This window comes from Palaemon carinicauda, unplaced genomic scaffold, assembly GCF_036898095.1.
Source record: "Palaemon carinicauda isolate YSFRI2023 unplaced genomic scaffold, ASM3689809v2 scaffold110, whole genome shotgun sequence".
Classification (NCBI taxonomy): Eukaryota; Metazoa; Arthropoda; class Malacostraca; order Decapoda; family Palaemonidae; genus Palaemon; species Palaemon carinicauda.
In genome coordinates, this window is record NW_027168594.1 from 46441 (window position 1) to 69449 (window position 23009).

Genomic DNA, 23009 nt, shown 5'->3' on the forward strand with positions numbered 1-23009 from the left:
CGTTTTAGTCAAAATGTTTAATTTCTTACTCGTTTTAGTCAAAATGTTTAATTTCTTACTCGTTTTAGTCAAAATGTTTAATTTCTTACTCGTTTTAGTCAAAATGTTTAATTTCTTACTCGTTTTAGTCAAAATGTTTAATTTCTTACTCGTTTTGGTCAAAATGTTTAATTTCTTCCTCGTTTTAGTTTTTAAGTTAGTTGAGCACATTGACAATAGATGGCGCTGATCAGTCACTCTCCCATCTTTCCTATATCATCTTCGCTCACTGTCGACTTAACCAAAGTCTCCCCTTTGGACCGTCTACCTTTTTTTTTTCTTTCTCAGACTGCTTGTCATTGTGGAAATCCATTGTGAAATGTCGTATTTAATACGTGGTACGAATTTATAATGTAATGAGCGAAGAAAGTGTCCTGGAAATTGCTGTTTCTGGCGTGAACTCCACGTTATCAAGCCTGAGTTCTGCCATTAGGATCCTTCTGACTGCCAGTGTCAGTTTCCTTTTCGACGACAGTGGACAGTTCTCTCTCCAGTCCTTCTATAATATTGGAGGTAGGTTAATAAGCCTATAAAGTCTGTAGAATAATATAAGATTTGCATTAATTATAATAGAATACGAAAAAAAAATCATTCCCTTAAATTCTGACAATTGATAAACAACGTATGGAGTCCTTTTCTCGTGCCCATACTATTTGGTAAAATTATAGTTTAGTACAGTATCCTTTTATAATTTTGGAGGTAGGTTAATTTGACAATAAAATCCATAGAATAACATATACGCATTAAGTTTAATAGAATACGAAAGAAGAACATTCTTCTTTAATTCTGGCAATTGATATTCAACGTATGGAGTCCTTTTCTTGTGCCTATACTATTTAGTAAAGTTGTAATCTAGTACAATATCCCTAATAAAGAAAATAGTGTGTTTTATTTATGTATTTATAGGTACTGGGAACAATTCCGATGAAAATATGTAGTTATATTACAGAATTTTAAAGATTTTTGTTAGTTATGAATGGAAAAAAACATTTTTATATAAGGGAATCAAGCCTAAGTTTATGACTTAACTGTTTGGTTTTCCTTCTGATCTAGTCTTTGAGTCATAAACTTATATACCGCAGGCAACAACAACGCCCCAAAATCTTGATGTCCTTAATATAACCCTAAGACAAGTCGCAACCCTTTGGGTGTATGTATGATAGCGGCCCCATGCATGTATTATTATGGCTAATTTAGAATACAGCAGTGTAAGGTGGTGGGGGGGGGGGGGACGCCTTGCAAAGGAGGGGCTCTCCCCCCCCCCTCCCCCTTAGGTAAGTAGGTGAGGACACAGCTTGTAGGTTAGGTTAGGGGTGTTAGTTTAGGTTAGTTGATGTCCATTTTTAATCCACACGGGAGGAACTGGCCACTGACATACAAAAACTCCTAACCCTGTGTATATTTCCCGACCAGTTTCCCTTCTGAAACTATTATATTTCAGAAATATTTCCTAGTTTAACCAATCCTGAAGACTTAAAAAGAAATTTTTTCTTTGATTAATTTCCATTTTTTCTGTTGTTTACCATCATAGAAATGTTCAGAACTTCTATAAAAACCAGTAACACTCCAAATGAGAAATACTGTAAAATTATAGTAAACTACAATAAACCTTTTATAGAAAATAAGATTATTATTTAGTGTATTTTGTGGTGTATTAAACAATGTTAATGAAGATTTCTTGGTGAAAATCGATAATTTTTTAGTTCTGGTGGGTTGACTACCATAATTGAAAAAGCTGTAGATTTGCAGTAAGTATCGTCATCAATAACATCTGAAACACAATAGAATGTATTGTGTAAATTCATGTTTATGAATGACGGTATTGTGTACGTACATTTTTGGAGAAATTGTCAACCTAGAAAGCAACATATTGCAATTACTGTAGCAGGGGCGGCGAAGTTCCCATTAATTGGCTGATTTAAAAGGTTGTTGTGGTGTGATTGGTAACGTCTGCCTGGCGTTTGCCAGACGAGGGTTCAAGTCTCACTTAGGCCAGGTAGTTTCTTTATTGTCTTCAATCTTACCATCCTTGTGAGCTAAGGATGGGGGTAGGGGAGAGCCTATAGGTCTATCTACTGAGTCATCATCAGCCATTTCATGGCTCCCTCTGGTCCTAGCATGAGTGGAGAGGGGGCTTGGGTGCTGAACATATGATATATGGTCAGTCTCTAGGGCATTGTCCTGCTTGATATGGCACTGTCACTGTCCCTTGCCTCTGCCATTCATGAGCAACCTTTAAACCTTTAAACATGTTATCTTTCAGATAATTGTAGTTCCTTACTTGTAATTCCAAGCCGGGAAGAATTTAAAAGTGAAAAAGTCAAATTATAAAAATGTTTTAATAATGTACGGTATCAATTTCCCAGCACTCGATAAGAATTAAATCTCGTTACTAGGTCTTTTGGTCTAAACCATTTTATTTGAGACATAAGCCTACTTGACTTCCATATGATAATTATTGATGCAAATCTATGGTTATTTAACTGAATTAAAAAGGATAAAAGAGGTAAAATAAAAATACAATAATTCACTTAAATGTATTTACTGAAACGTGCAGTGTCTTAAAATACTAAATGTAGATCATGATAATCAATTCAATTATGTAAGAACAAAATGGAAATATGAACCATATATATTCTCTCTCTCTCTCTCTCTCTCTCTCTCTCTCTCTCTCTCTCTCTCTCTCTCTCTCTCTCTCTCTCTCTCAATATAAATTGATATTCCTGTCATAACAGTAAACAGGTTTCCAATTTTTATATAAAGATCAGACTACATTATCTGTCTAATGGGTTAAGTTGTAGCCTCTAACATAAATATTTATGAGAAAAGATAAGTACTATTTAGTATGACCTCCATCATTGTCAATCACAGCTCTCAACCTTCTTGGTATTGACTCTACTAATGTTTAACAATAGTTTACAGTAGTTATTTATCCTTCTTTCCGGTCCTAATGATTCCCATACTGATAGGCAGAGTTTGATCAGTGTAGGTTTGGTTTTTGTTGTCCTTGTATCCCACTCATCTTATACGTCTCTAATGATTTTCAATAGGATTGAGGTCAGGATATTTCTGTTCCGCACGTGTTTCATACGTGCTTGTAACTGTTTACCGTTTTTTATCTTACCACTCGCTCTTCCTTGCACTGTTAATAGACCAGCTTGTGTAAGCATGATGGCTCATTTTCAATTATGTTTGAATTTTTGTGACCTTTTTGCTTGCAAGTCCGTGTATATAAACTCAATGATTGTTTGATAAAGTTCAGGTGCACTCACCTCGCCTCTCAGTTATTACCTAGCTGGCACCTTGCACATTTTACAGGCTAGTCTATACATATGACATTGTTCTGTTCAGCAAACCATTCGCTGACAACTGTTGATTTATGAACAGAAGAGTGGCAATCAATCTTTAGTAGAAGTTTCCTTACCGATGAGATCAGGATTTGTGATCAAGAATTTCAACATATTTCGTAATCAGCCCCCTTGATCTGCTGAAATACTTTCCCTTTGCTGTGATGATTGAATATTTTCTTTATTGAACCTAGAAATTGAGATACAAAGTAATATATCGCAAATAAACGAAAACATCAACTTTGCATGAAATTCAGCAACAATTAGGATTTTACATTATTATGAATTACTAATTCATTAGAAACCTATTTCAGCGAGCTTGTAGGTATTTAATCAGTGTAGGCCTAGGAATAGTGAAGAGAGTTCATTATACATAGGCTTAAGTCTACGTGTAACTAGCAGTATTAATTACCTACCTTGTGTTATTACGTTGCCAGTAGTGAAGTTTACCGTGAACGTCACTACCAAAAGTCTCATCACACTATACAATGTCATTAACCCAGAATCCTGATTTAAATGGTAAATGCTGAAGAGTTGAAGCTACTCATTGGTGGAGCGCTGGCGAGTGATCGTGATTTACCTCATGCAGCTTCAACGTGTGGGCACATTAGATTATGGCAAGAGTGTCTTGCGCGGTGTTGTGCGCACGACTACTAAGCATTAGCGAGTTGAGCAGGCGAGCTCCTCATATTGACGAGGGTTGCATGCTCACAAACTCAAAGCAGGTTGTTAGCGTGCGCTCCCTATCACGCTATCCTTTGGCAGTGCTAGAGCATTCACAAATGCATGCTTCCGCCAATGATCACCTGCTCGCGTTACTATGGTAGTGCAGGTGCACTCGATGGTGCGCAATACTCCGGTAGCTCACCTGTGGTCACTTGTTCGCATTGCTTCAATAGTTTGCAAGAGCGCGCCTTTACTGTACATAATACTTCAGTAGCGAGTGTACATCACTCCTTAGGCAACCAGATCTTGCTAGCGAGCATGACATGCCATCTGGCTGTTTGCGCCCTTATATGAGTTCTCCCAGGAAGGAACCAAAGCTCACTCACTCACAGCGCTTCAGTTGGCATCCATTCTTTAACGAAGGACGCCCTATTGTTTCTTTAGTTAGTCAAGGCAGTTCAGCAGGTATTCTCCAGACTGGCCCTGGTACCACTTGTTGTACCTCTTGGGGTTACTCCTCATGTCCCCCTTGAAGTGTCGGGGTTCTCTTGGAAGGTTAATCCACCCATTAACTGAGGTGTAGGAGCTCTACTGTGAGGTAGGCTGCTCCTCCTACTGCGCTTCACCCTCCTTCTCAATAGCAGTCGTCCAGATACCAGCGGTATCTAGTCAACACCTCCTCAAGGGGATACTCTACACCCAAGGACCAGCAGGGACTCGAGTTCTCCAAGAGAGATCTCGTTTACAAATGATTACAGTACAGTATTGGTTTTCACCAATTGAAATTGTCCAGACCGAACCATCCACTTCTCCTTTGGTGGCAGCGGTTCTTCCCTCTGTGCTCATGAAGGTCTCATGACCAACGGAGGTCACAAGGAAAGAGTCGTTCTCACACCTTGTGACTCTTACAACCCAGTCCTGAGAGAGGAAGGATACAAAGACCCTTTTGAAGAACTGGACCTCGAGACCTGGGTACCAGATCCTCGGAAGGGCGTTCTAGGTTCGACATAAGCCTCGGCAAGATCAGAGGAACGCGGTCTCCCTCCTAGGCCTCAAGCTTTGCTAGGGTCGTAGCTGACGACTTTGACCCACCCCGGGGTCCTGTGGGTGCGAGCTCAGGAGTGGATGATACTTTTGATGATGGTAGAGATCATTCCGATGACATGCTGGCCCTAGTCCTAAGATTTCACCCTTAGAACAGATGAACTCGAATCACGTTTTCTTGCAGGTCCTGTCCTGTATAAAGAAAAGTAATTCCTTAGGCGATCCAATCTATGTTCCTCCTGAGGGGAAGGATACAGTCCGAGACCTCTTCTATGACACCACCAGACCCAGCAAGACTAGTCTGGTCTAGGATTTTCAATAGGGAACCAAGAAGAGGACCTTTGCTCAGGTAGCAGGAGTTTCCCAATCCCTCAGGGGAGTGAACTAATCTCGTTTACCTTTACCATATGTATGACAGAGAGAGAATGACGAGATTGTTGACAATGATCTGTCTCCTCTTCCGTTAGATCCAGCAGTTCTGTGTGTTCCCCTCTTTTGCCTAATAAATAGGCTTCTAAACAAAGTACAGTAAGGGCTGCACAAGGTCTGTCGGTGACCCTCATAGCTCTGATGTGGCAACATGCAGAATGGTTTCCAGACATTCTACATCTGCTCACAGAGGTGCTGAGGAAGGTCCCTTCACTTCCAGATCTACTCAGACAACCATATGCAAAGATTTACCACAAGGCAGAGGCTTCGCTATGTCTTCATGCCTGCAGATTATCCAGCATATCCTTGTCGAAAGGCTTTTTGCAAGCAGTGTTGAGAAGGATGTTGGGATACCTCTGGGAGTCAACTTTAGCTGTCTAGCAGGCAAAGTGGGCAATCTTTTGTGGTTTATGTCGTGGAAGGGGTATTGCTTCTTTCGACGCCACTATCCCAGTGATAGCGGAGTAGTTGTTATACCTCTGGGAGGAAAAACTCTTCTTGGCCTGGGTGGTGAAAGAATACCACTCAGCCTTGAGCCTCGCCTTTAGACTTAACATTTCCTCCTCGACGGAATTGTCCCTCCTCATACTGAGTTTCGAGCGTACCTGCCCTCAGCTAGAAGTCAGACCACCTCCTGGGAATTTAGTTCTTGCACTACAAACCATGAAAGGATCCCCTTACTAGCCACCACATCATAGTCTTCCTTATCGCACTGGCCTTAGCAAAGAGAGTAAGAGAAAAGCATGGTATTTTTTACGATGTTGTCCATTCAAGGGAATGGTGCAGTTAACACATCACTTTATCCTTGATTTCGTTGCTAATGCTCAAAATCTGGCTGTTGCGGATTCTAGATTCGGCCCTTCCTGGATTAAGAGTCTCCTTACTGTGAATGAACCACAGGAACTTGCTTACACATCATCAAATTATTCGGGAGTACACCCATGGTCAAGAGGAGAGTCGCCAAGAATACAATCTCTTCTTGGATTCGACAGGTCATAACGTGGGGCATCAGTACCTCCATAACATTAAAAAAGAACTACTCTGTGGCGCAGGTTCTTCTAACCTTAGATGACCTTCACAGCCCACTACCTACTTTACGTAATCCACAGGAACCTGGATACCTTCTCCATAGGTCCTGTGATGGCTGCATCACATGCAGTTTAATACATCTCAGCTCCCTTGTGGCACAAGTAGCAGTTGGTTAAGGGCAGACGTCACCTGGAATTAGTGTAGGATGAGTGATTTGGAGATTGGCCTCTTTGTTCATCATCTTACCCTCTCCTGATATCACCACCTACAGACCTCTGCAAGCTGCCCTCCTCCTTCTGCAGATAAGAACCATATCCATTGTTTAACATAATATATGAAATATATTCTGTCCCCTTCCTCCCAGTGATGGGATCTGGCAACGTCTAGGTTAAGTTAGTGGAGCATATCACTTGAAGAATTCATACCTGGTCAAGTCGCAATGCTTAGTTCTCACACAGTCACACTGATTGCTCAGGCCATCAACTCTCGCATATATTCGAGAGTTAGCGAGGTGCCAGGGTTCCTCTATAAAGCTCGTCCAAAGCAGAAGCAGAGTCTAACGTTTGGTCAAGGTACCAGCCAGTTGGTTAGGCTTTCCACCCACCTAAGCGTAAGTCTCCATAGTAAAGAGCGAAATAGTTAGTATTAGGTGTTGGAGCAAATGTCATTTGAAAGCATTTTATATTTTTCCAAACTATTCAAACCTTGAGCTCTTTACTCGTACTTGACCCACCATCACCTATCACAATGTAAATGCTACCTGCAATAAAAAATGACGTCATATCACTTGTGTGTGTGTGAGCAGGATAGCTGGTCTACACACTGCTACTCCTCCTCTCACTGACCAGCAGCAGGTGGTTATACCTCGCTGAAAGTTTTATGGCTAGTTTCAGTTTTTGCCAAGGAGTATATCCTCAGTAAAGAGCTCAAGGTTTGTATAGAGGAAAAATGGAAATTTCTTCCAAATTTGTCATATGCGATTAGGCTACTTGCCAATTGCATCATTTGATCACTTCCTGTTACATGAATGGATGATGCCAAAGTGCGTCATGACATTGCCATAGGATTAAGTGAATGTTTACAAGTGGAAAAAAATCTTTAAGAGTTTATATTGCCTATTATGCATGAAATTCCTCAAATGTGGGGTTGCTCAGAAAGAAATGACACCTGATAAGGAGGTTCTACTACACTCCTATTAAAAGTACTAAAGTTTTTATAGTTGGGAATAATACACATTTTAAAAATTTTGTTTTGCCCTGTTGTTAATGATTAAAAATTTTTCAGACACAGCATATGGAAGCTGGACAAACTTCACTTGGTGGTTAGGCTTAACTCCCCTCCAGAGCCAGGTGTTAAAAGGCTTCATCATCATATTGATTGCGAATGTGTTTCTTATAACGATCTCCTGGAATGTTTATGCCAAACGCATTTCGCACACACTGTCTTTCAGTAAGTTGTTTTTCTTTCACTATACCGTTTAACATTGGTTAATAAAGGACTGTTGAAGTACGAGTTAATAATTTGTTCCTACTCGAATACAAAACCTATCGTCCTTCAAAACTGAGTATGACCTTGGTGCTATCGGGAGTAGTTGTTGATTCATTTCCTCCGCCAATGAAGTTGGAGGGAGGTTATGTTTTTGCCCCTGTTTGTGTGTGTGTGTTTGTTTGTTAACAGCTTCCTAGCGACAATTTTAATTGTAGAGTAATGAAACTTGCAGGATTAACTGTTATGTAAAAATCTGGAAATTATTATATTTCGGAAGGTCATAATCAAGCAAAATTTCCAATTCACGTAATCAGCCATAAGTTTGGGCATCGTTGTCACAGAGACTTTAAACTTGGTTAATATTTGAGTGCATGAAAATCCATACCATTTAATACATGTTAAGGTCAGAGTTGAACAAGGTCGAGAAATAAGCTGCCGTGGCGGAGGTCTGCGCTCTACTGAGTGCCCCTCTAGCTAATGAAGTAAACAGTTAAAAACAGGTATTGTGGGCGGAAAGCCCTACTTGCCAGAACGTTGCATATCTATTTTCCAGTTTTCAATATTAAACTTACCCGATAATCATGTAGCTGTCAACTCCGTTGCCCGACAGAATTCTATGGAGGGATACGCCAGCTATCACAATACTAGAAGGGGGTGTATTTACCAGCGCCACCTGTGGCCAGGTACTCAAGTACTTCTTGTTGACACCTCCTCAATTATTCCTCTGTCGTGCTTCCGGCAAGACGTTCTGGGATACGCTTATGTTCTTGGAGTATTTTCACGACTTTGGTGAAGTATTTCTCTTTGATTTCGGCTGTCGCTTTACTGGAAACTTCTATATTAGCTTAGTTAGCTTTTGGAATTAATTTGATTAATTTTGGTGACGAGAGAGTATGAACTCTCGTTCACTTTTCAATGGCCGACCCTTCCCTTAGACGGAAGTGTTGGTGTCTAAGAGAGTATAGACTCTCTTTCTTAATTTTGCTTAACAAAAGTTATAGATTTATTTTATATCTCTCCGCCTCTTATAGGCCTCTTCGATTAACTTCCTTTTATTATAAACTCATTAAAATTAATTTTTATATTTGTTTATATTCGACCTTCCTAATAGTAGGCGGTCTTTTACCGAAGTTAATAAACTTTGAGCCCGTCATTTCGGTTTTACCTGTTAACATATTATGCTATTTCCGCCACAGAGTTTGAAAGATTTTCTTTGACAGTCTCGTACTGTTTTCAAAGCTGAACTAACGTTTTGTTTTGTCTCTGCAGTTGTTGACGTTCAGAACGTTCAACTTGCACTCTATCGTTACGATAGAGAAAGAATGTTCACGGTTTCACGTTGCAGTAAGAGTAACCGTGTCTAGCGTTTTGTTCATTCTTTCTTAACTTAATGGTTTTGATCCTAATAAAGGAACTTTTCAGTTTTTTTTTTTTCCTTTAACAATAATATGTTTTAACGATATATATGATTGGGCTCTTCTCTCAGGTTCTAAGTCAAGAGAGAGAGAGAGAGAGAGAGAGATAGAGACGGAGGGAGAAAGAGGATAAACGTTTCATTCAAGCCTGCCAGGCGTACGAGTAACATCGTTATCGTTTTTTGCTCTTCTCCCTAGTCTCTTTAGGGGAAGAAACTAAACGTTTCTAGAGTGATCTAGTGTTTAGTCTCTTTCCAACCACTGAATTATCTTTCATTAGATTTTTCTGTTACATTGTAATTCTGTTTTCGCAATTACTAACTTTGAGAAAGGATAGAATTGCGTATTTCAAGTACAAACCACTTAAAGTTTCGAGTTCAGTGAAATAAGTGCAAACAGAAATCAAAGTGATAAGTGATTAGTGCGTGAGGGTACTTTTGTGCGCGCCAGTCGTCCTCCCAGTCCGGGACCTCTTGCAAGCTCCCAAGCCCAGGGGAGAAGCAATGTCGAAGGGCATAAGGGTTCAGCAGGCCTTGATCGGCGCACAGAAGTATTCTCGGTGGTTGTGGGCGTGTCTTACCGAGACCGTCACTCCCACCCGCAGACGATTGAGCCCTTATTTTGCTCGTCTGCAGAAGAGATTAGGGGAGAAAATAAAGGCAGAGTAACGCTGGTCTCAGGTCTCAAGACTTCTTAAACGTTAAGTCCAGACCTATGCCAGACGTACGAAGTTAAAGTTCACAACCCGAATGCAGTCATTGGGTTAGCTCTGACTCTCCTCAGTCATCAGTTGATTACACTCCGCCTAAGAGGAGTAAGGTTCTGCCACAACAGATCTCTGCTGTTAAGGCTTTACCTCAGCAGAACTTAGTGTCTGCCGACCCCAAGTTAACTCTACTGCAGTCCATACAGTCACAACTTTCGGTCTTGATGCGTGAGTGTCGGGCTGAGAGTGTTGCACCTCCTCCTCCGCCTACACTCCCTCCACCTGTTCTCGCTCCGCCTGTGCTCGCCCAGCCTGCACCTGCTCCGCCTGTGCTCGCCCAGCCTGCACCTGCTCCGCCTGGTCGCAGCACCATCTGCCAGGCGTACGATGTTGTGAACTCTACTACAGTCCATGCAAGCACAGCTTTCGGACTTGATGAGTGAGTGTCGGGCTGAGAGTGTTGCTCCTCCGCCTCCGCCTACACTCCCTCCTCCTACACTCGCTCCGCCTGATCACAGTACCATCTGCCAGGCGTACGATGTTGTGGACTCTACTACAGTCCATGCAAGCACAGCTTTCGGACTTGATGAGTGAGTGTCGGGCTGAGAGTGTTGCTCCTCCGCCTCCGCCTACACTCCCTCCTCCTACACTCGCTCCGCCTGATCACAGTACCATCTGCCAGGCGTATGATGTTGTGGACTCTACTACAGTCCATGCAAGCACAGCTTTCGGACTTGATGCGTGAGTGTCGGGCTGAGAGTGTTGCTCCTCCGCCTCCGCCTACACTCCCTCCACCTACACTCGCTCCGCCTGATCGCAGTACCACCTGCCAGCAGTTCCACCTGCCAGGCGTACGATGTTGAGACACGTGCTGAGTTTGCCGTTCCCTGTGGTGTTCAGCCTCCGCCTTTCTTAAGGCAACCTTTACATTGGGATCAGGAGGATTATACCTCTCTTCCTCCGCCTCCACTTGCTGCTCCACCAGTGATGCAACACTCGGTTGAGGTACAACAACCTCTCCCGTCCATGAGTCAGTTTCCTCAGCTCTTGCTGCAGCGAGCTCAACCCTCCATAAGGCAAGCACCACAACACCTTAGCCTTGCGCCTCAGGAGCCTCAGCTTGCGAGACATTTACCTTGTTCTGCGCAGCCTCTTCCTCATCGCGCTCCGCTCACACCACAGGAACTGGAACTTGCTACTCCGCTTCCGCCAACCGCTCAGCAAGCGCAACCCTTGGGTTCAACCACTCATGCTAGGAGTCAGCCTCCTCCACCCATGCGCCTTCCTTCTGCTTGTCTTTTATTCAGCCTTTGCAGACTGAGCCTCAGGTGTTCCCTCATCGGAGTCTTGAAGAGGAAACCACACTATTGTTGTTCCAGCTCGTTCTGACTCTGCTGTTCAGCATACCATGGTTTAAACCCCATGCAAGCATGCATAAAGCACTCTAGCACTGGTCATGGAATTTCTGAGAAATGTTAAACGCCATGCACACGCTCTGCTTTCCTTTCAGCAGGCTCTGCTTACAGCAGGCTCTGCTTACTACATGCTCAGCATTCAGCATGCTCTGCATTCAGCATGCTCTGCATACAACATGCTCTGCATACAGCGTGCTCTGCATTCAGCATGCTCTGCATACAACATGCTCTACATACAGCATGCTCTGCATACAGCATACTCTGCATACATCATGCTCTGCATACCTTACCGCATGCTTCTCAACACATCTTGGGTTGTTGCCAACTCACTAGACTGTCAAGCAGTTTCATAACGTTGCCTTCTAGTCTGCTGCTTTGCACCAGTGAACCCTCACTCAGAGAACTTAGCTTTTCTAGGATAAGGTCCCTGTAGATGAGAAAGTTCTTTTCTCCCTCCTTCTGATATTCCCTTGAGGACTCTGTCATTTGGAGGGAGCCTTTAGCTGCATAACCTCTTATGGACTTTTATTTAAGCATAACATGCTTACAGGGAAGGTAATGGTTACACTTCAGCCGCTAATCCCGTCTGTTACCACACCTGCTCCCATAGACCTTGAGCTGTGTTGCATGACATGCAGTCCAAGCTTAGTCCTTGTTAGAGGATTTTTTGTTTACGGAGTCAATGTGTCACGGGGAAGACGTTCAACAACCAACAGAAGGGACTTGTTGTGACGCAGTGCGGCAACCTCAGCAACCCGTTAAGGAGTTGTCTGTACGACCCAGACAGTCTAGACAGATTCGGGTTGTCACTGTACTTCCTCGCTTGCCCATGATTGACAGTTTACAGACTGTGCAGCAGTATCATGATCTTGTGTCCGGCTCCGTCAGACGACTGGCTTTTAAGAGCTCCCTCAAGTCGTCGCTGTCTGGAGATTTTCAAATGGACTATGGATCTGACCAAGGAACTGGGCCTCCTGGTCAATTTTGAGGAGTCTCAGCTCGTTCCATCCCAGACCATTGTCTCCTTGGGTATGGATCTTCAGAGTCGTGCTTTTCGGACTTGTCCGTCGGCCCCAAGGATCTTCCAAGCCCTAGAATGCATCCAGAGCATGCTGAGAAGGAACCGATGCTTAGTCAGGCAGTGGATGAGTCTAACAGGGACACTTTCATCGCTGGCCCTGTTCATCGAGTTAGGGAGACTCCACCTCCGCCCCCTTCAGTATCATCTAGCTGCTCACTGGATAAAGGACATGACGCTAGAGACGGGCTCAGTTCCTGTTTCCGAAGAGATGAGGTCTACTCTAACGTGGTGGAAGAACAGCATTCTTCTCAAGGAAGGTCTACCTTTGGCTGTTCAGACCTCCGACCACCGTCTCTTCTCGGACGCATCGGACACGGGCTGGGGTGCGACACTGGACGGACAGGAATGCTCGGGAACATGGAATCAGGAGCAAAGGACACTTCACATCTATTGCTAGGAGTTGTTGGCAGTTCATTTGGCCTTGATAAACTTCAAGTCCCTCCAGCTTAACAAGGTGGTGGAGGTGAACTCCGACTACACCACAGCCTTGACTTACATCTCCAAGCAGGGAGGGACTCATTCGAGGAAGTTGTTCGAGATCGCAAGGGACCTCCTCATTTGGTCAAAAGATCGAAAGCTCACGCTGGTAACGAGGCTCATTCAGGGCGATATGAATGTCATGGCAGATCGCCTCAGCCGGAAGGGTCAGGTCTTCCCCACAGAGTGGACCCTTCACAAGAATGTTTGCAGCAGACTTTGGGCCCTGTGGGGTCAGCCAACCATAGATCTATTCGCTACCTCGATGACCAAGAGGCTCCTCTTATATTGTTCTCCGATTCCAGACCCAGCAGCAGTTCGCGTGGATGCCTTTCTGCTGGATTGGTCCCATCTCAACCTGTATGCATTCCCGCCGTTCAAGATTGTCAACAGGGTACTTCAGAAGTTCGCCTCTCACAAAGGGACACGGCTGACGTTGGTTGCTCCCCTCTGGCCCGCGAGAGAATGGTTCACTGAGGTACTGCAATGGCTGGTCGACGTTCCCAGGACTCTTCCTCCTAGAGTGGACCTTCTGCGTCAACCTCACGTAAAGAAGGTACACCCAACCTCCACGCTCTTCGTCTGACTGCCTTCAGACTATCGAAAGACTCTCAAGAGCTAGAGGCTTTTCGAAGGAGGCAGCCAGAGCGATTGCCAGAGCAAGGACGACATCCACTCTCAGAGTCTATCAGTCTTAATGGGAAGTCTTCCGAAGCTGGTGCAAGGCCAATGCAGTTTTCCTCAACCAGTACCAATGTAACCCAGATTGCTGACTTCCTGTTACATCTAAGGAACGTAAGATCCCTATCAGCTCCTACGATCAAGGGTTACAGAAGTTTGTTGGCAGCGGTTTTCCGCCACAGAGGCTTGGATCTTTCCTCCAACAAAGATCTACAGGACCTCCTTAGGTCTTTTGAGACCTCAAAGGAACGTCGGTTGTCCACTCCAGGCTGGAATCTAGACGTGGTCCTAAGGTTCCTAATGTCATCAGGATTTGAACCGCTCCAATCAGCCTCTTTTAAGGACCTCACATTAAAAACTCTTTTCCTCGTGTGCTTAGCAACAGGTAAAAGAGTAAGTGAGATCCACGCCTTCAGCAGGAACATAGGTTTCACATCTGAAACGGCTACATGTTCCTTGCAGCTCGGTTTTTTGGCTAAAAACGAGCTTCCTTCCCGTCCTTGGCCTAAGTCGTTCGAGATCCCAAGCCTGTCCAACATGGTGGGGAACGAACTGGAGAGAGTACTTTGCCCAGTTAGAGCTCTTAAGTACTATCTAAGAAGGTCAAAACCATTACGAGGACAATCAGAAGCCTTATGGTGTGCTATCAAGAAGCCTTCTCTACCAATGTCTAAGAACTCAGTTTCTTACTACATCAGGCTTCTGATTAGAGAAGCAAATTCTCATCTGAAGGAAGAAGACCTTGCTTTGCTGGAGGTAAGGACACATGAAGTGAGAGCTGTGGCTACTTCAGTGGCCTTCAAACAGAACCGTTCTCTGCAGAGTGTTATGGATGCAACCTATTGGAGAAACAAGTCAGTGTTCGCATCATTCTATCTCAAAGATGTCCAGTCTCTTTACGAGTACTGCTACACCCTGGGTCCATTCGTAGCAACGAATGCAGTAGTAGGCGAGGGCTCAGCCACTACATTCCCATAATCCCATAACTTTTTAACCTTTCTCTTGAATACTTTTTATGGGTTGTACGGTCGGCTAAGAAGCCTTCCACATCCTTGTTGATTTGGCGGGTGGTCAATTCTTTCTTGAGAAGCGCCAAGGTTAAAGGTTGTGATGAGGTCCTTTAGTATGGGTTGCAGCCCTGTATACTTTAGCACCTTTGAGTTGATTCAGCCTCCCAAGAGGAACGCTGCGCTCAGTAAGGAAGACGATCTTATTAAAGGCAGAGTAACGGTTCAAGTCGACTTCCTTACCAGGTACTTATTATTTCATTGTTATTGTGGATAACTGATTATATGAAATATGGGATACTTAGCTATCCTTTAATCTTGTACACTGGTTTTCACCCACCCCCCTGGGTGTGAATCAGCTACATGATTATCGGGTAAGTTTAATATTGAAAAATGTTATTTTTATTAATAAAATAAATTTTTGAATATACTTACCCGATAATCATGATTTAATCGACCCTCCCTTCCTCCCCATAGAGAACCAGTGGACCGAGGAATAATTGAGGAGGTGTCAACAAGAAGTACTTGAGTACCTGGCCACAGGTGGCGCTGGTAAATACACCCCCTTCTAGTATTGTGATAGCTGGCGTATCCCTCCATAGAATTCTGTCGGGCAACGGAGTTGACAGCTACATGATTATCGGGTAAGTATATTCAAAAATTTATTTTATTAATAAAAATAACATTTTTGCTTACCCGTAGGGAGACCCGTGATAGTATTTGATACTAATATCCCTTTTTAGTGGCTTTCTCGCCGCATTCTCTCTGTCACAGTAGGTGCTCTTTATGACATTTTGGGTATACCTTCCCTCTCCCACGATTCACAAGGGGTGAAAAATTCCCTTTTATAACAGTGTCAGTTTTTTCGAAGTCAAAATGTTGAGTTGGAGATTTTAGGAAATATACGTAGTATTTGATTTCAATCTTTTTCTTGTGCTTTAAATATTTTTCCTTATTAGTTTTCCTATTCTTAGCTCTCTTACAAGAGCTAACACTCTACTGTATTGCCGGTTTTAAATTAGCGATAGAATTTATTCTATCCCTAGTAGGAGAGAATTAAAATGTTATTGGAAAAATAATTACAGTATTATAATAAGAAAGTTAAAATAGAATTCTTCCCAAAATAAAAAGCTTTCTTTATACGTTTAGTATTGGAACCTTGATCTTTACCTTTTGGAAGCTAAGACAAATGAAAGAATAATAAGCAAAAGAAACGTTAATGGCTGATATGAAAATGTCTATAAAAGTAATTCATTTGATAGAATGAGAGAGTAAAGAGAAATTGTATATTAAAAGAAATAGTTAAAAAGATATCTGAATTATAAGGCTTTAGACTAAGAAGAGAATACAGGTATGATGAAATTTAGAAGTACTGTTAGTTTATTGTGTGTTAATATTATCAATATTAAATGCTAAGCTTCAACCCTAGTTGGAAAAGCAGGGTGCTATAAGCCCAAGGGCTCCAACAGAGGAAAATAGCCCAATGAGGAAAGGAAAGGATTAAACTACTCTATATGTAAAGTAATAAAAACTTGAAATAAAATATTTTAAAAGCAGTAGTAGCATTACAACAGAATATTTTAAGAACAGTAACAACATTAAAACAAATCTTTCATATATAAAGTATAAAAAGACTCTTGCCAGCCTATTCAACGTAAAACCATTTGCTGTAAGTTTGAACTTTTGAATTTCTACAGATATAACTACCCAATTAGTAAGATCCTTCCACATCTTGGTCACAGCTGGAATTAAACTTTTAGAATACTGTATACACTAGTATTGAGCCTCATGATGGAAAAGGCATGACTATTAGAATTAGCTGCATACCTAGTATTATGAACAGGGATATCATAAGAGTCTGTTAATGAAATTGTGTAAGATCGTTGTTCCTAAAGATAAAAAACATCGTCCTTTAGATGGGAGCATTTCTTGAATGTGAGTTGGAATGGCCATAGAATCCTTAACAGGGTGGGTATGGGTTGTAAGTTGGGATTGAGATACCCACCTGCCCAACTGTATCATGTCACTTTTGTCGTTGGCTCTAAAGAGTATGGTCATAAACACTATTACTTTTCCTGATTGTTGGATCTTTTGCTTTGCTCGTGATAAAGGTTTCTTTGATCGTGTCTTATGCCAAGGCTTTAGTCTCACAGCAGAAGTGCCTAGAAAGTTAGCATGTGGAAAATTGAAGTTTGTTCCTTTGAGGGTACAGCCTTCTGTCCACCATGTTGCATACCTTGTGAAGGACAGGACTATACGTACTTCTCTTCCTGAAGTGTCAAACCATATGCAGTTCCCCTCCAGAAGAAGGGTGGAACATATAGCTGATTCACTCCTGTACGTCGTGACTGTAAGCAGTACCCTTATTAAAGAGTTTGCGATACCGATCCGGGGAGACAATAAACTTCTTTTGAAACGTAACTTGGTTTGCTTGGAATTTCACTTCAGGATAGAATTTCCTGTTGTGCTGCCCTATTATATGCCCTTTCCTTCATGTCTGGTAGTGATCTTCATTGTCTGCCTGGCATGCGTGACTAACCCCTTCAGTATGAACTTTGTGGAGTGCTGGTGTTATCTCCCTTTTCTCCTTGTTAGGTGCTTCCCTTAGGGAAGTTGTTGAAAGGGATGATTATGTAGGAAGGCCTTTTGGACTTAGCGATCATTTCTCTCCTTCAGAATTGAGTGATGTTACTGTTCCAACTGCACTTACGGGGTCTGTCAAGGGAAGGTTGTATGTTGCACTGCCATTTTCCAGTTTCTGTTGTGACAAGAAAAGATTGTTCCTTGTCCCTCACTGCAGACTGGTATGTTCAAGGTCAGTTAGCGTTTACGAGCCTGGCAGGGGCCCCTTGAGCCTAGTGATGTTTTGCTGGGTATCTATTGTTACTTTTAAAATTTGCTATAGATTTTTTTTCTTTAGGTTAAGTACCTTCAAGGAAGGTCAGTAGTACATGAGACTGGTGTGACTGTAAGCTGTTGTAACTTGTTATATCAGCCCCAGGTGAGTGGTTCATGGTGTCAATCTTATGCATTGTAGAAATCTAGGCTTTGTTGAGAAAGCCTTTGTGGCTTCTTTTGAGAGAACGTCGTTCTTGTGTGACCAGATTCGTCTCTGAAGGAGGCTCACAAAAGGAAGAAACATACTTGCTCTTCCTCTTCCAGTTCTTCGTCCTTCTCACCTTTCGTCCAATTCTTGTGACGCTGCTGCTAAGAAATTGAAGAAGTCCAGAAAGTCCAATGATAATGTCTCGAGAGGCTCTATGCAATCTCACTACTTTTACGTGAGAGAGAGTGAGAAATGGTCAAAACTACGAAGACTGACCCAGCCATGGAAGGTAATTTGATGATTGGTACAGGAAAATACACTTCTGTCATAATTGCTGGGTCTCTCGAAACCAAGCACACGAACTGTTGTTTGGGACAAAATGCCTCCCCTGTTTAATAGATGTTTTAGAAACTCCTCAGTCTCTCATTAAAATTTCTGTATAGAGGGGAAGGGAAAATGAATTGTGGTGTGGTTCCATTGATTTCACATGATAAAGAACCCCAGATCTGGGGTAAAGAGAGCAAAGCAATTGGTCTCCTTGTTTGTATGAGCAATGGAGCACTCCTTCACATGATTGCTATTGGGAATATGATCCTTGTCTCCTCATGGTTATTGGACCCAAAGAAACAATATCCTCATGTTCATGCTGCTTGAAACACAATTATTGGTCTCATTATGGCTCATGGGACCCTGGGAGACTCTCTTTTGTAATATTCATGGCCGGGAACCAGTGATGGGCCTCTGCTTGTAAGAATAATCAGACATTTCTCATACTCGTGATCAGAATTGGTGATTGGCTACCTAGCAATGAAACTTTCACTCCCGTGCTCCTCATGATTTAAGTTACAGTCTTTGGTCTTCTCTGGATATGTCATCTTGTTCCCGATTAGTACAGACATTCCCACGTGCTCGGATGGTAAGGATGTGATCACTTGTTTGTTGTTCTGCGTGTGACTCGCCCACTTGCCGATAAGTTCCCACGTGCATTTGGGAAAGGGAGCCCAACCATCAAGGACTGCTCTCAACACTCATGAGCGCTAAGATGTTCTGTCATGAACCTGTCATCAAAAACATGGCTCGTCATCAGCTATTGACTGGTTTTCCTGACACCACGTTCACCGGTATTCTCTTTTCTTGGAGGGCAATGTTTACAGACAAGTTTTGTCTCTGATCTAGACCACGATCTATAGTGACCTGGTTTATCACTGGCTTCTTTTGGGTACATCCCATAGTTTATTTTCGTTCGAGGGAATTGTAATGTAAAGAGAATAAACTTCCTTCACCAAGTGCCTGGCTATCCTGTGTGCTTTTGAGCACAGAGACATTCCGATTGCTAGAATGGGATGCATAGTGTTGTCTCTTCTTTTGTCATTCAATGGTGTCAGGGATAGTTCCAGACATGGAACGGGACTCCTCATGACTCTAATTTATCATTTTATTTTGTTTTTACGTTTGCAAATCTGTGAATTAATTTTGGTTCCATTATTTGGGTAGGAGGAAGGATCTTATGACGCTGAGTGTGTTAGACAATCTATAGTAGGTTCAGAATAATATATGTTAGGTATGATTTTATCCTCTTCAACCAACACCATCTTGATGATGTCCAGAAGCTTTACCAATTACAAGCAGCACCTTGAACAAATAGCCTTCGTCTTCTAGGTGACCCTTCTCTTCAGGAGAGAAACATTCATTGAACGTCAACTTGAAAAGTATATCAATGACACAAGCTTTGACAATGTTGAATGTTTGTCCTTCATGGTGTGTTTATCCTGGGAACGATAAACAATGCCTGACTTGATCATATGGTCCACTTGCATTGCCATTAAAATGTAGGGTCAGGCAATCCTTCCATGCTTGGTAGCCTACCCAGATTCCTGTTTGGCACTTAAGTGATTTTATGTCCTGCTAGACATTTTTTTAAAGTTCAGTATCTTCACAGTGAGAGACTTGCCTTAGATCATATTTTCCTTTTTTTAGTTAACTTAATTTGGCTAGATGAACATTTGCTATCCTTGTCGTCCATAGATACTAATTTTCCTGTATTTTTTTTTCCTTTTTCAAATTATATATCTGGTTGAATGTGTTCACGCATCCCTTGTTGCAAACAGCTTTGTTGGAAAAATATTGATCAAGATGGAAGTGAAGGCCTTTTGTCGTAACGTGGTTGTCGATTTGCATCCTTCTCTCCTTCTTGTCCTCTGTTCATGAATTAAAGGCCTTCTCCATCTTCACTAAACCTTTGTCACCTATGACCATACTTACCTCAATAGTGGAAGGGGCCCTGGTTGTGCTTGAACATAATCTTTTCTCATCTTGAATATCTCCATGCTTATGTGCAACTTCAGGAAGAGACCTTTCTTGTCAATTAAATTGAGAATGTCTGGTATCTTCATTGGGGACAGCATCTAATGAGCCCTTTCAGTCTTTAGGTCAGTTTTCTTTTCACCTGAAATGAATTTAGGAACTCACAGTAGATAATCACATGGTAAACTTCTTTTGTTATGCACGGATGTTGCTGCCACAGACACTTGAGATGCAAGATACTATTAAGGAGAGCATTTTATGGAAAGAAGTAGGGGTATCTTGATGCTGAACATTAGATGAATCGGTAAGAGCATGCTTCAAACCACTGACTCGACTGAGCAGTAAGCCGTTGAGCGGATGGATGGACATGCATATGAGTGAAGTTCTGTGTAATATTTTGGGTACAGTAATACAGTAGTATTAATTTTTAAGTTATTTATAGTCAAGGAGGATTGGCTTTATATATATTTTATGCAAGTACGGTATGACAGATGCATGTTTTATTTATCTTTGATTTTCTATATGCCACTGTAATTGTCGATTGTCTTCAAGTGTAGATAGATGAACCGCAAAAATCCAAAATGTAATTTTTCCATTTAGTCATTGATGACAGATTAATAAGCATTAAACCCTCAAATTAGCAGTTTAGTTGTCTGTACAGAAATTTCACTGAATCTCTGGGGTGCGTGTGAAACCATGGCGCATCTCATTGTTGCAGTGAATGTATATTTCCCCTATGCAACATATTACTTTGTCCCAAGAAACAAGAAATATTGATTAGTTTTCCATAAGCAGCAGGAGCACCAGTGGCTGAAATTTATTTAAGGCTTTCAGAAAGCATGCCAGGTTTTGTGAGAATAGATTGAGAAGTTGAAATATGGTTGGATAACTGTCAAGCACAGCACGGGAGCGAGACATCCATCCCTTCTACGCTGCTGGTGACAGTTCTAAAGAAGGCCTCTCCACATTTCTTTCAAATGGTTCTTTATATGAAATGATTCATAAGATGCTTGCCTTTCCTTATACCATTACACAGGGGATTCCTTCTAAAAGTAGAAATTATAATTTATCTGTATTTTAGTGTTTATTTCCTCAAGTTAAATGCTTATACAGTACTAGGTATAGTCTACTGTGTACTTTTTACATAGTTGATTTTTTCACTCTGGAGCAATGTTTCATGTTCATGATTTAACCACACTAAAGGAAATGTGCAAGTTTCTTTAGAATATTAATCCCAACCGAAGGAAGTATGTAAGTGGGTTTAGAACTTTTAACAACACAAAAGGAAGTGCGCAAGTTTGATTAGAACTTTAACTACACAAAAGGAAGTGCGCAAGTTTGATTAGAACTTTAACTACACAAAAGGAAGTGTGCAAGTTTGATTAGAACTTTTAACTACACAAAAGGAAGTGTGCAAGTTTGATTAGAACTTTTAACTACACAAAAGGAAGTGTGTAAGTTTGATTAGAACTTTTAACTACACAAAAGGAAGTGTGCAAGTTTGATTAGAACTTTAATTACATAAAAGAAAGTGTGTACGTTTCTTTAGAATATTAACCCACAAAATGAAGTATGCAAGTTTGTTTAGATCTTTGTTCATATTCTCATATTTTGCAATTGTCTTGACTCGTTTACAATATCCCTAATTTGAGAATTTTATGTAAATCTTGAGAAAACAAATACTAAAATAAGTATTTGAATATTACTTTACCATGAAGCTATTTTTAATTTGGTTGTTTATTACCTCAAAACTGATCAGTTGTAGGATGGTAAAATTTTCTTAGTTATTCTGAAACTGTGCAATGTTAATGGATGAAATTTTATGTTTTTATGCTGCAATCATGTTAAGTTTGCCTTTATTTGCAGCTCACAAAACTGCAGTTGCCTCTGAGTTTAAAGAAAGGGTCTGGTAAGCAATTTTGTATGCAGAATGGATTTAATTGTACACTAATCGGTGTGACGGATTTGTACAGTAACTGTAGGGTTTATCCAGTCCCCCCTTTTTTTTTTTATGTAGGAAACAATTTATTGTTTTTTTATGTTTGGCAGAGAACTTTTAAAAATGCATGCTGCTTCATTATGATAAATTCCAATTTGATTTGATTTTGTAATTTTGATATGTTAAGATAATTGTTAGTGATGTTGGCCCCTCTTTTGTTCAGTTTTGTGTGACATTCATATATCTAGCTATTATCCTTTGATTTCATAATTCCCTCGACTTTATTTATTTGACTCTTATTTTATGTAATAATTTACCGCTTAAAAGATGGATTGGACAACTGGTTAGCATTCATGCAATACAGAATTTGTTGTGAAGACTGGCTGTATTCCAAAATAAAGTAGGTAGATATTTAAATAGATTTATTGGAGAATTTTTCTAAACTTTGATGTAAAGTAAAGTGCTAATACACTTTCTTTACCTTAAATCTGTACATGTATGTGTCACATTCAAACCCTCCTCAATACATCAGGAATTTTACGAGAGTCTAAACTAAGTTATGAATATATATATATATATATATATATATATATATATATATATATATATATATATATATATATATATATATATAAATATATATATATATATATATATATACACACACTGTATGTATATATATATATATATATATATATATATATATATATATATATATATATATATATATATATATATATGTATATATATATATATATATATATTTATATATATATATATATATATATATATATATATATATATATATATATATATATATATATATATTTAGATAGATAGATAGTACTAAACATTATTCTAGCAAAATATATAGGTACAATACATAGTGAACCAGT

The 23009-nt window shown here is 40.9% G+C and overlaps 1 protein-coding gene across 3 annotated transcripts in view; it reads left to right on the forward strand.

Annotated features, from left to right (window-relative positions):
- Positions 1-277: 277 nt before the first annotated feature.
- Positions 278-23009, forward strand: part of LOC137635281 (UBX domain-containing protein 6-like) — a 71669-nt gene continuing 48937 nt past the window's right edge. For 2 of the 3 annotated variants that reach the window (XM_068367742.1, XM_068367744.1), the window contains exons 1-2: positions 278-552; positions 7839-8003. The gene's annotated coding sequence lies outside the window, so the exon portion shown is untranslated. Of the gene's footprint in view, positions 553-7838; positions 8004-22040; positions 22084-23009 lie in introns of all 3 variants that reach the window. The other variant, XM_068367743.1, reaches the window with a different exon arrangement.